This window comes from Chenopodium album, chromosome 3, assembly GCF_948465745.1.
Source record: "Chenopodium album chromosome 3, dcCheAlbu1.1, whole genome shotgun sequence".
Classification (NCBI taxonomy): domain Eukaryota; kingdom Viridiplantae; phylum Streptophyta; class Magnoliopsida; order Caryophyllales; family Amaranthaceae; genus Chenopodium; species Chenopodium album.
The window spans coordinates 56,109,145-56,123,527 of NC_137836.1; the positions used below are offsets into that span (position 1 = coordinate 56,109,145).

The window sequence follows — 14,383 nt, forward strand, 5'->3', positions numbered from 1 at the left end:
CACCTAGGCAAACTCTCAAAACGGGCTCGCAGGTCACTAGAGCCGTATAGATGCATGCTAGGCTCACTCTAAGGAAAAGTAAAAAGAATAAAAAAAATGGTTATGGTTTGAAAAGGAGAAAAAAAACAAAAAAGAAAAACGAAGGCACAAAGAACTCACGATGCCGCGCAACCCTCTAATCGAGACATGATGGTCTGGGTCCCACTTAAGGACCCTAGGATCCCAGTTGGGAGGAGCCTCCCAAACCACATCCTTTTAGAGACGTCTATCGGCTGCGACGCGTCGCTCCCAAACCTCCTCACGAGCACGGGTCACCCTCTTTCGAGGGCGGACCACCTTGTCAAGACCTTCGAGAATCTCCTCAGCATCAACAAATGGAGGCGAGTCCATGCTATGATTGGATAAGGTTTCTAGACCCATTTCGGCTGCCGAAAGGGCAAAAGACGAAAATCGAATGCCACCCATACTTAGGGGCTACGATACTGTAGGCGTCGTTTGAAGTGCGCCTACATTAAAGCATGTGGTTAGTATGCTTGGCACTCTTAGGAAGTGGGAATTTACATATACGATTAGGGACAAGGAAAGTAGGGAGCCGCCAACAAGTTTTTAAGGAACTTGTAAACCGTTCACGGATCATAAACGGCAACCACGAATAAGGGATAACGATAGGCAACAACAATTGACCCGTGAAGTTTACACCCCATTCATAATCCATGAGATTAATGACTCCATATGGTTCGGAACCACGAAAGGAGGATCGGTGATGATGGTACCAAGTGAATCATGGAGTCACATTCGCCCGTATTGGCCACTACTCGATTCTTATAGTAAAAAGGGATTCCTGGGATCTCAAAGGAATGCAAACAAAGATTCAATTCGCTTCAATCTATTATTAGGCTAAATTGGTTGAATATTAATGCAACACATTATTCTAAAATATTGTGATCACTTGATTAAACAACAAGATTTAAAAGGATCCTAAACCGGTTTTCCAAATTATCTTATTAGGCGTGATTTTCAATTACATATTCCCTTTAAACATTCAATATGGTGATCATAAATAATAATAGAATAAACATTAGTATTGGAAGCAATTCAACAATAAATTGTTAGTCAAATCAAATATAAAATGACCTAATCATGATACTAGCAATATTAAAATAAAATAAGTAATTAAATTAATTAAATACTCACATTGCGCGCGTTCCTTAAAATTGCTACATCATGAATAAATTGTTAGTAATTTCAATAAAAAAATATAGATCAAATGAAAATTGAATTAAATAAATATAGATTTGATTTGGTCCAAACCCTCAGTTATTTATACCTTTCACGCCTTGGTTGGGACGGAACCTCGGGTATCGTATGGACTCCTTGGAGTGCTTAAGGGAAGAATGGTGTAATTAGAAATATAGGTTTAAGGCTTAGAATATGAGAGAAAGAGAGAAGAGAATGATTTTTGGTGTAAAAGAGAGAAAGAGAGAAGGATTTGATGCCCCGTACATCATAATGAGGGGGTATTTATAGGGAATATGAGTATAGGGATCACATGGAACCCTAAAAAGATAAAAACCCTAAAAAATAACACCGCGACACGGCAAAGCAAGCCGCGACAAGGTGTTAGATACCGTCAGATGGGGGAAAATCCCATGACACAGGGGTATATAGTGTGACACGGGAAAGAAACAAACCTACAGAGGATAAAACGCGTTTAGGGATTACGCGGAGAAAACACGGAGGAATTCCGTGTCACGGGGGATGCACCGTGACACGGGAAGACATGCCGTTACACGGTGGAGTTTTTACGTCCAGATTCTTAAGGCCGTGGGAATAAAATGCGGAAAATACACGGGAAAGCACCGTGACACGGTGAAAAATCCCGTGTCACGGTACCATACCCCGTGCCACGTCATCATCTCCCGTGACGCGGGGAATTTACGCGTTAAAAGAACGCGGAAACAAGCACGAGAATTCGCTACCTGGAGGGACAGGAAGTTTGTTTGCATCCACCAAGTCTTGAGTGACGTCTTTCAAATTCCAACATTGCTCCGTAGTGTGTCCCCTTTCTTGATGGTACTTGCAATGGGCATTGGGATTCCATTTGGCGCTCCTTTCTTCAGGTTTTGGCTCTAGAAATGGCCCGATAGGTGTGATCAAGCCTTGACCGTAAAGGCGATCAAAGGCCGCATCATAAGTCATTCCTAAAGGAGTGTAAGTTCTTTTCTTCTTGGGCAATGGAGCATCAAGAGCTAACACTTCATTGAGATCAACTTGGATTATATTGTTGTTAGTATTTTCGTGCTTAGAAGACGAAGAAGAAGGATGGTCGTTCTTCTTGTTTTTTAAAGTGTTATTATTGTTACTACCAGCAGTCTTTATTAGCTCATCCTCGATATTGATGCCGATGTCGCATACGGATTCAAAAGTGTTCAGTGGAAGAAATTTGAGATGTTCCCTATAATTGTGAGTTAGATTTTGAATAAAGAAGCGAACCATCTCTCTTTCTTTAGGAGGATCTACCAAGAGTGAAGTCGTTTCCCTCCACCTGTTCAGATAAGCGGTGAAGCCTTAATTCTTTTTCTGTTTGAGAATGGAGAGTTCACGTTCAGAAGTTTTTGTTTGAATGTTACACTTGCAACGATTCATGAAATTGTCGGTGAAATCTTGCCAAGTCGTAGTACGCTTGGCATCTAGGGAATAAAACCATTATTGGCAAGCATGTTCTAAGGAGAGAGGGAACACCGTAGGGAAGAGTGTTTCGTCCAATCCCTTAAGAGCCATGGTTGTAGAGAACGCCTTCAAATGGAATATTGGATTGTCAGTAGGCTTGAACTTTGGAATATCAGCAGTGGGGAACTTTTAAGGGAGCCTGTCTTTCACATCCAAAGGAGTGGGAGGCTGTTCCACATAAGTGAAATCCTCAGAAATTTTACTAATTTGTTCCTTCAACTTGTCAAGGGTGGAAACAGTTACCTTGTTTTGTTCCATGGTAATGACCCTAGTGGTAAGGGTTTCCATCATGGCAGACATTGCCTCGATGGATTTGTTGATGTTCTCAATATCTTCCTTAATGACCATTGAAAGGTGATAAGTAATATGGAGATGGCGAAGTTCTCTTTGAACGCCTCTTGGATTTAAGAGATTGTTGCGGTAATGACTCAAACTGTATTAATCTACCCTTGCTCCTTGACCAATTACTGTGAAATAAAACAATTCACTTACTTGTTTGACTCATTGCTCAAGATAGGAAAGGAAGGGAAAAAATAGACATTTGAAAATAGGTGAGAATAAACTCCACTCAATTTTTTTTTTTATTATGACGAAAAAAAAGTGCATGAACCTAGTATACGATCATAAACGACATGGTGCACGACTCGAGTTGGAACATAAAGAAAGTGTGTGGACTATACTTGACTCGTGAGTGATTAAGTGATGTTATAAGACTCGTGGTATGATCGTATGGCTAGACATTTGAACTGACACGCGGACCAAATTAGCACAGAAGACAAAAAAAAGCTGACTTGACTTATTCCCCGGGCTTTGTGACACGTCAAACTGTACCGTGTCGCAGTACAAGCTCCTGTGACACGACACTGATTGGCGTGACGCAGCACTGATTGCCGTGACAAGGTGATCAGTCCCAGGTATTTTGTGTTGTGTTTTTTTTTTTTTATCAATTTTAGAGTTTGTGCTAATTACTAAGTGAGTACGGTCCATTGGCAATCGTCAGTCATAAAATAATCCACCATAGACAAAGATACATAGTTAAGGTTAGGATCAAAACGATTAAATATGCACACCTAGAACATGTAGGCACAATGATGCAAAGAAGAGTTCGCAACCTAAGGTTAAGTTCTATGTTCGACTATGGTCAGGTTTATTTGGTGTCAATAGGATACCATGGTTAAGAGTTTGGACGCGTTAGCAAGGCAGCCTCCCTAAATGGTGTATGCCAACGGGCGGCTCTGCGAGTTCGTGATGAAATCGAACTCGACTCCATGGTTTGGGTGGATTTAAAAACTTGGACGAACCCTTATTGCCATGAGCGTTTTTGGGTTGATAGAGCTTAAACTCCCGGAGGCTAAGACGTATGTAGAACACACACGTTTTTTCAGAAAAATCGAAGGAAGCTGACTGTGAGAAGAGAAATAAGGCCACTGGAAGGATTTCAGGGCTGTCGTAACACGGCATAATCCACCATGTCACAGTGCCAAACACCGCGTGACGGTGCCAAGCGCCGTGACATGGCAAGCTATACCATGGTGCGGCAGTCAGGAAATTTGACTGGTGCCTCTGTTTTCTTAGTTCACGACCAGGTTATCCAATTTTTCCTACGGGACAGACCTGAGATACGACGTTAAAACGTCAATGCATATGCAAAAATGCCAAATTAATCACAAGAATACTTTTCAAGAAACTTTCAAGTCTCATCCACTCATCTTAATTAAATACCGATCACTCAAATCGATAAATAACCAAGAATCCTCCCTAGTGGAGTCGCAAAATTATAGGCGTCGTTTGAAGTGCGCCTACGCTAAAGCATGTAGTGAATATGCTTGGCACTCTTAGGAAGTAGGAATTTACATATACGATTAGGGACAAGGAAAGTAGGGAGCCGTCAACAAGTTTTTAAGAACTTGTAAACCGTTCACGGATCATAAAAAGGCAACCACGAATAAGGGACAACGATAGGCAACAACGATTGACCTGTGAAGGTTACACCCCATTCATAATACATGAGATTACTAACTCCATATGGTTCGGAACCACGAAAGGAGGATCGGGGATGATGGTAAGAAGTGAGTCATGGAGTCACATTCCCCCGTATTGGCCTCTACTAGATTCTTATAGTGAAAAGGGATTCCTACGATCTCAAAGGCAAGCAAACAAAGATTCAATTTGCCCCAATCTATTATTAGGCTAAATTAGTTGAATATTAATGCAACACATTATTCTAAAATATTGTGATCACTTGATTAAACAACAAGATTAAAAAGGATCCTAAACCGGTTGTCCAAATTATCTTATTAGGCGTGATTTTCAATTACATATTCCCTTTAAACATTCAATATGGTGATCATAAATAATAATAGAATAAACACTAATATTGGAAGCAATTAAACAATAAATTGTTAGTCAAATCAAATATAAAATGACACAATCAAGATACTAGCAATATTAAAATAAAATAAGTAAATTAATTAATTAATTACTCACATTGCGCGCGTTCCTTAAAATTGCTACATCATGAATAAATTGTTAGTAACTTCAATAAAAAATATAAATCAAACGGAAATTAAATTAAATAAATATAGATTTGATTTGGTCCAATCCCTCAGTTATTTATACCTTTCACGCCTTGGTTTAAGGACAGAACCTCGGGTGTTGTATGGACTCCTTGGAGTGCTTAAGGGAAGAATGGAGTAATTATAAATATAGGTTTAAGGCTTAGAATATGAGAGAAAGAGAGAAGAGAATGATTTTTTTGGTGTAAAAGAGAGAAAGAGAGAAGGATTTAATGCCCTGTACACCAGAAATGAGAGGGTATTTATAGGGAAAATGAGTATAGGGAACACACGGAACCCTAAAAAGATAAAAACCCTAAAAAATAACACCACGACACGGCAAAGCACGCCGCGACACGGTGTCAGATACCGTCAGACGGGGGAAAATCCCGTGACACGGGGGTATATAGTGTGACGCGGGAAAGAAACAAACCTACAGAGGATAAAACGCGTTTAGGGATTACGCGGAGAAAACACGGAGCAATCCCGTATCACGGGGTGTGCACCGTGACACGAAAATACATGCCGTAACACGGTAGACTTTTTGCGTCCAGATTCTTAAGCGCGTGGGAATGAAATGCGGAAAAGGCACGGAAAAGCACCGTGACACGGTGAAAAATCCCGTGTCACAGTACCATACCCCGTGGCACGTCATCATCTCCTGTGACGAGGGGAATTTACGCGTTAAAGAACGCGGAAACAAGCACAAGAATTCCCGTGCCACGACACCAGGAACCGTGACACGTTGAGAATTCCCGTGCCACGGTACCAGGCCCCGTGCCACGTCACTTTTCCCCGCGACACGGTGGTTTTGTTGCCTTAGCGACGATTCCAGTTTTTTACGCGTTTTTAAAATTGCGATAACTTTTGATTCGTAGCTCGGAATAAGGAATAAAATATATCATTGGAAAGCTTATCAAGTCCATTTTCAAACCCAATTAAAATCAAGTCAAAAGAATATATATATTTTAAGATATAACCGTTTTAGTAGAAGGGTGTCGGTTTTGGACCGAGTTTAGTGTTTGGCTCATATCTTCTTCGTTTTAAATCGAAATTCGGCTTATGATATATTGTTGGAAAGCTTATTTCAAGGCCTATTCAACCAAATAATAATTGGATCAAAATTATAATACCAAAGAATCAGTTTCTCTCGGTTTTGCGATGTGGACACGAAAAGTGGAAAACAAGTTATGGTTTAGGGAAATGAGCTAGGAAATGGATTGGTTTATGAAATGTATTGGATAGAAAATGGATTGAAGCACTCCAAATATTAAATACTTAACCCGACCAATAATGTCGGTGAAAGGTGTTCATCATCGGGTTTGGTTTTGGGGAGACATTTTTAGGTGTCTACAGATACCTGCAGTTAAACTCAGTTAATGGGGGCTTCTAACACCCATAAAAGCCATCCTTTACCAGTTTCAACTAAGCATTCAAGGGATCGTATTTCAAAATCTCAAAGAATCAACTACTCCTATACGAATAACAGTAATACAAACATGATTATCGTCTACCAAACAATTTTGAGGTTTAAACATGGCAAAAAACGAGATAAGAGTATGCTTCGCGCCATTTTTCAATTTCAAAATTTGCAAAAGGTGAATTATGAAAGTAATACTAGTTCCAATACTATAATCTACTTCATAATCAGAAAATGCAACCAAAATGAGCAAGAAAAAGTAACGGATTCAAGCAAAATTCGAAGAAAATAAAAGGCTAGAACGAACTTAAACAAAGAAATGCTCATACGAGGTTCAATGCTTAACCATTTTTCATGAAATTCGTTGCAAAACACTCCTTAAACATAGCATAGAAACATGGAACAAAAAATTTCAAGAATAATGGACTACTATAATTCACTTCAAAATCAACAAGTATAACCAAATGAGCAAGCAAAAACAACAAATTCGAACTAAAATTCGACAAAAATACCAAGAATGCATTCAAACAAGGTTCAATACTCAACCATTTTTCATGAAATTGTTGCAAAACACTCCTTAAACATAGCATAACAACATGGAACAAACAATTTCAAGAATGATGGAGAAAATCGAAAACCCCCAAATTCGAATTTTGGGGTTTTACGGTTCGATTTTCCCTAAATTCAGCCAAAAAACGAGCAAAACCTTACATTAGATTTTGGCAAATATGAATAGGAAACGAGATCTAATTCCTTTAGCTTCACAAAACAAAGAATTTCGAGCTTTGTAGAGAGAGAAAGAGTAAAAAATGGCGAAAAGGGAAGGAGAGAGCAACAATGAAAATCGCGCTTCGCGATTAAATATGTTGCGCTTGACAGCGCAGTGCAACTCCGAACGATGTGCGGGCCTGGCCAACTTGACCCACTGAGTTGCGCGCGGATACTAGTCACTTAAAAGCAGGGGCGGAGCCAGCCCGAGACAAGGGGGGACAACTTTCCCCCCTATTTTACAAAAAGCATCTTAATAAGAAATAAATACTGCAGTATAATTTAATTAATAACTTAGTTGATGCAGTGGTAAAGCCTCCACTACTAGAACACGGCAAGCGGAATCAAACCCCCAACAAGCTTAACCTTTTTTTTTCTTTTTTTTTTTTTTAAAAAAAAATATTTAATTATTAAAGCATTTCACCTTTCCTTTATTTTTTAATTTTCTTTTATTTTTTTTATATATGTCTAAGATAATCGTCTTCCATTGTTATTACCAATAAATCATAGTTGTAATAAGGACTCACAATACGGTTTTAAAAAATAAAAAAGGAATCATGATGAGTGTGTTTTTTTTTTGAACGCCATGATGAGTGTGTTTAATTACATATATAATTGTGTGTTCGAATTCGTCAAAACCCATAAGTAAATATTTATAGATCCTTCACTATGTAAATACTAATAATGTAGCATCGGAGGAAGATATGATGTTAGATTTCTTTAATAAGTATTTTGGATTTTGTAAAATTTTAATACTCCGTATTTAACTAATTATGCGTTCAAGTATTGAACTTTTTTCCAAAATTTTTGTCAAACTATATATATGACGTTCAATTGTCCCCACGATTTGAATTTTCTGGCTCCTCCCCTGCTTAAAAGACCGGTATTGAGATTTCGATCCGTTTTTATTTAATTTTAACGGTTTTTGCTTATTGTTAGACGTAATGGCACGTAAATTATCGAAATCTTTTAATTTTCTTTGCATCTTGTAGTTTATTTTCTTCTTTGATAGTTTTTTGCATCATCCTGCATGCACACCAAGCTTTGTGCCTAACCCAAGCATACGTTTTGGACGTTTTTCGTGAGCGTTTCTTAAAACGTTCCGTAGTGGTGCTTTACATAAAAGCTCCCATAGACAGGTTTGTCATTTTACTGTACTGACTTTATAAATGTCACGTTATTTTCATTTTTGGCGTCCACAGCAAAAAGAATGTCGTATCGTACAACGTAAAATTGTATGGCGTTGGTGCTGCGTAAAATTGCATCCTCTTCCCCAGCAACGTGATCTACATCCCATAACGAAAACGGTAGAACTTCTTTTCAACTATAGGCATTAGCATTACGAATCGACTGGCGCACCGAACCATCGTGAAAAGACACATTCTCGATTGGAAGCAAATACGGTATTCAGTGAGCTTACTAGCTTACTGGACAGTTAGGGTGTCTGTCCACCCCCTATATAAAGAGCGACATGCCGAAGTCGCACCTATTTAGACATGTGCCCCTAGTCCTGAGACGTTTGTTTTCATCTTGTGGATAAAACTTCTGAGAGAGTCGCTGATTTTCTTCTCTCTCACTGGATTTGGATATATGCCGCCTGAGACATGTATTTCTATCTTGTGGACCTCGAATACTTCGTTTTGGTAAGCGAGTGTCAAAACCTCTATTCACGTGGTAGATTCCGAACGCCGAAACACCTCTCTTTTTTATCATTTTTTAACTTGTTAAAATCATGGACTAAAGTGTCAATGACATATCAAGGGACTTTAGATCAACAATGCCATAATTGAGAGGATATCATCGTCTTTACTCTTTTTTAAAACCGATATCTTCTCATGACATGACATCACTTAGGACAGCCTTTACTTGTAAAGCGTTCTACATTTGCAAAGGATCAATCTAGATTCTTAGCGCGTTAAGTCTAGAACATACTTTTTCTAGCCTTAATAGCTACTTGTCTCAAACACTTAGCGAATCAAGGATGTCGAAACCCTAAACGCACCCATTCCCTATAAATAGAGGCTTAATACGAGGCTTAAAGACATATAAATTAACCCAAAATTCTGGCAGAAACTTTGTGAATTTGTGTACTATCAACCCTCTTGTCCTAAACACTCACCCCCTTATTACTTATTATTACGGTGGAGGTTCCCGAACAAGAAGGAGTCCATAAGTGTTCTAAACGAAGATCTGGCAAGGAAAAGTGGTAAATTCATGAGCAATTAGATCAATCACCTTTTCTTTTCTTATTTAATTCACCTTTAATCAATTAATTAGTATTGCTTGGTCACTTAAAATAAACTTCTTGTTAATTAATTTCACATAGTATTCTTTCATTAATCAAAGAGTAGCAATTGAATAATTAATTGGTGATTGATCACCTAAGCCAAGGCGAATTTTTTTTTTTTTATTGTTCTTTTCACGAATATTAATTAAACAAAGGATAACGACTTTTGCAATGTAATTCTACGTGATTAATGCTTGTGAATAAAATCAACTAACTTAGTTTTAGATATCATGTTGCATACATTGTTTGGTGATGAAATTGTGAAAAAGAAAGAGCTAGTAGAGGCCGCATTAGGGCTAGAATAGCGATTCCCCCTAAAAGAAACGTTATTTTAGTATACCCTCGCTCCCGAACTCATTTCTGGTCAAGTAGACCAATTTGAGCATGGGTAAACTTATGATTCGTGCTAATATCCCATGAACTCTACTTGTGAGAAAGGCATGAATGAGGTTTATGATTTTTCCTAAAATTCATTGGCGACTCCTTACTAGTTTCTTACAAAAAAGCGTAATGATAGGATCAACTCTAATTCAAAGTTCCTCAAAAAGTTAGGAATTTAAATCCTATTACACCCTAGAAATTGTAAAGTCCTCAGGTTTTAAAAGGCCATGGGCATAAAGGAGAAGGATCCTCTACGATCCGGCAGCCTCCGTCACCACGCCCAACCCACTGAAAACCCCCCTCCCCACCCCTCCCAACCACCGAACACTAGTGGAAAAATAGCTATCCGTAACGGGCAAAAACAGCCTATCCGTAACGGGCAGCGGACGTTACGTATGCTGTCATTACGGATAGGATATGTTATTCGTAACGGGCAGTCTGATTGCCCGTTACAAATAACGGGTTATTTGTAACGGACAGTCTGAGGGTCTGTTCTGTTCACCTTATTTTTACTTATTTCAGGTTTAATAAGTTCAGATAAGTTCAGTTAAGTTCAGATAAGGGTTAATAAGTTCAGATAAGTTCAAGGTTAATAAGTTCTAAATTAACGTTCTCCTCACCTTATTTCCACTTATTATATTTATATAGAGTTATTACTAATCAAGATTTCTTTTCACTTTTTTTTTGTAAAATTTTATGTGTTTTATTATCATGATTTCATATAACAAAAAAGTAACATTTTCATAAAAAATAAAATTAAAGTAACGTTATACTCATAAGTTATGGTAAGACTAGATAAATTTTGCTTATATAAAAGTTAAGCAAATCAACAAGTTTATTATTTTTGTGAAAAAAACAAAGGGAAATTAATGAGAATGAAAGTCAGATCAACAACAAAACCAAAGGAAAATTTTTACTATTTCTAAACTATAAAATAGTAGTGTTGTTATCAAATAATGTCTTATAAGTGTTAATAAGGTTTAATAAGGTCAAATAAGTGAAAATAAGTGTTAATAAGGTGTAATAAGTTCAGATAAGGGTTGATAAGTTCAGATAAGTTCAGTTAAGTTCAGATAAGTGAAAATCAGGTGAATAGAACACACCCTGACTGCCCGTTACGAATACAATTGAACCCAAATTTTAAAAAATCCAGCAGGTGATACCTACTAGTATGCTGCCAAATTTTAATTACTATGATAAATTATCAATTACAAAAAATAAATAATTTTAAATAATAATTTATACAAATATACAGTTCAAATTCAATTAGCAAAAGCTATGCAACATTCAAATGATTTTATCAATTAAAGAAATTAAAAACAAGTCATGCACTTGCTAATTGCTATAACTAAGATGAGATTCAAATTCAATACGTTGTTCTCTCGTTTGCTCATAATTCGAAACTGTTTAAGCAACAACAGCAGATTGTTGTTCTTTCTGGGGTTGTTCCTGTTGTTGTTTATTTTTGGCGTGATTTCAGCAAAGGGGAGCAGCGGAGGAGGAACTGGAGGAAGCACTACCAACCGTGTTGATTATTGAACTGTTGAAGCCCCCGGAGAAGATCTGAGTAGCATATCTTGCCGTACTCTCGGTTTACTTATCACCATACCCAAACTAGCAAAGAAAGATCCAAAATCAGAAAAAAATAATAAATAAAATAAAATCGATAGATCTAAAGCAAAAAAATGCAAACTACACTAGTGAAGAATCAAACACAACATGCCTATATTATTTATTAAAGTTAAAAAAATAATATATACAATTTTACAAACCTGATTTTCAGCTCCCATAGGCACAACAAGTGAACCGGGAATGCTAGAGCCATCACTACTTGTCATGTATCTATCCTAATCAAGAAGAAACCTGCAAAAAAAGAACTATTAAATATTAATCTGCATAGTTAAAAACACACACACACATCAGGCTGAGGACAGTGCTTGTAAGCCTTACATGCATATATACTGCCTATGGAAATTATACAACGACACACACACACACACACTACACATTTATCAGGCTGAGAGCCGGAAAAGATCGAAAGGAAACCAGAGTAAACTATGACAGTTCCAGTGCTTGTAAGGCTTACATATATACTGCCTATGGAAATCATACAACGAATACAATAAAAGGAAAGGAAAATACCTGCTTAATAGTCTCTTGATGGGTGGCCAGAAGCTCTTTGTATTTCTCCTGCAGCTCTGCCATCTCAGTCTGAAGTTTCTTATATTTATTAACAGTAGGTCCCCCTAATTTTTGTTGCACACATCTGTAAAACAAAAACTATAAAACATTAGGGTAGATGTTCATAATTAAAACAAGCTGTCATAACTTATAATCAATAGTTGTAGAATTATTAATAAAAGCACAGGGCATCTGTTGGGGAGTGGAATGACTGAATGAGCTCCAATCCCATCCAAAAAGAAATACAACCACTCCAAAAGTACCCAATAAATGAAATCAAAACCAGAAAATAGTCAATAGCTAAAACCCACCAAAAAAAAATAAAAATAAAATTCCTGCTTACTTCGTTTGGCGATGTTGCGAGCAATATCCTCAGAAGGGATATTGACGAAATGGAAGGGGTTATCAGGGTGGAAGTTATCTGGTAGTTTCCACTCAAGTGAGTGGGTTTCGCCACTGCTGTCCTATGCAAAGCTCCAAAAAGCTCAGGAAGAGCTTCAACTTCAAGCTTGCGACAATCTAATAATCTATGGAAGAATACTGCAGCAATGTCCCTAATCTTCTTGAGCAATTCACCACCTTGCAAGCGAATACTGCAGCAATGTCCCTAGCAATACTTGCAGCAGCATGGTCCTATATAACAAATTAAATCAATAATTCAATTAATTAATCAACATTTCTTGCTAAAATCATGTATGAATTTTATAATAGATCCTAAAAAACCGCATCTGAAACTCAACCAACAGAAAACCCAAAATTCATGCAAAGATCCGATTATTAAGCTTATATTTTCCTTTTGAACTTCAAATTTTCATGAAATATTATGATTCAACAAATCTTAGCTTAAAAATTAAGACAGTAACACTGTGATCTACTCAATTCATACTATGTTTAAATCCCACAAAAAAATGATTAAATAATTAAAGTATATACCAGTAATACCACCATTTAATCATCCATTTTAATTTTAATATTAATTAATTCCCCCATAATTCTATAAGATCTGAGATCTTAAGAATCCATAAATGAACAACCCATTTCGAATTATTTATTTCACAAATTAAACACTTATTCATTTTAAACTCTAATTATATACCAAATCCCACTAAAATAGATTAAATAATTTAAGTATATACCACCAATTTTATCATTAATCAATTAACCCACAATTCTTAAAATAAAAAATCACAAGATCTAAGATCTTGAACCATAAAAAAAACAGTCCATTTCAAATCAAAAATTCTACAAATCAATCATTTACTCATTTCATTAAAATCATCACAACATGAATCAAACCCAACAAGATCCAATCCACAAAAACAATAAAACCCCATTTAAGATCTGGAAATTTCCAAAATCAAGGGCCAATCACAGATAAAAAAAGGGGATTAAATCGAAAAATGACGAGATAAATGAAATTATACCTGGGTAGAGAAGATGTAGCAAGAACACCAACGAACTTCTGCAACAAGAGTAGTATGAGTCTCAATAAGAACAGCAGTTTGAATAGTCATATGAAGAGATCCAGTCATCTTAGCACCTTTAAAAGGTTGAGAAGGACCAAATTCAGTACGGCAAGACATAAGTCCAAGCATTTCGACTTCAGCAAGCTCGATTTCGAGTCTACAAGAGGTGGTCTTCTCGATTGACAATGGAGTCGCCGCCATTGTTGTTTTGAGCTTGAAGAACAGGAAGAGAGAGAAGACGAGTGAGGAAGAAGAGAAATGAGCAGTGTTGACAGTGATTTGAGGAGAGAGAAAGAGAAGATGAGCGAGGAAGAAGAGAAATGCAGAAAGAGAGAGTGATTTGAGGAGAGAGAAAGAGAAGAGGAGTGAGGAAGAAATGCGGCTGGGGAAGTATGTAGGAACCGATCTTTAACCCTAGAGAGTTATTTAGTTGTAACGGGATTTATATTTGTCCGTTACAATTAATAACTATTCGTAACGGGAATTAATTTGCCCGTTACAATTATTAATTATTCGTAACGGACATGTTTTTGCCTGTTACAAATAAGTTTTTCCGTAACGATAAAAAATTTTTCCCGTTACAATTACTCTTTTT

The 14,383-nt window shown here is 37.1% G+C and overlaps 1 long non-coding RNA gene across 1 annotated transcript; it reads right to left on the minus strand.

The window, feature by feature from the left end:
- Positions 1-11,349: 11,349 nt before the first annotated feature.
- Positions 11,350-13,682, minus strand: LOC145614076 (uncharacterized). The gene is made up of 3 exons (XR_014107045.1): positions 12,666-13,682; positions 12,284-12,407; positions 11,350-12,004 (listed from the first exon to the last, which is right to left on the minus strand). It is a non-coding gene; the product is annotated as an uncharacterized LOC145614076 (long non-coding RNA).
- Positions 13,683-14,383: the final 701 nt, after the last annotated feature.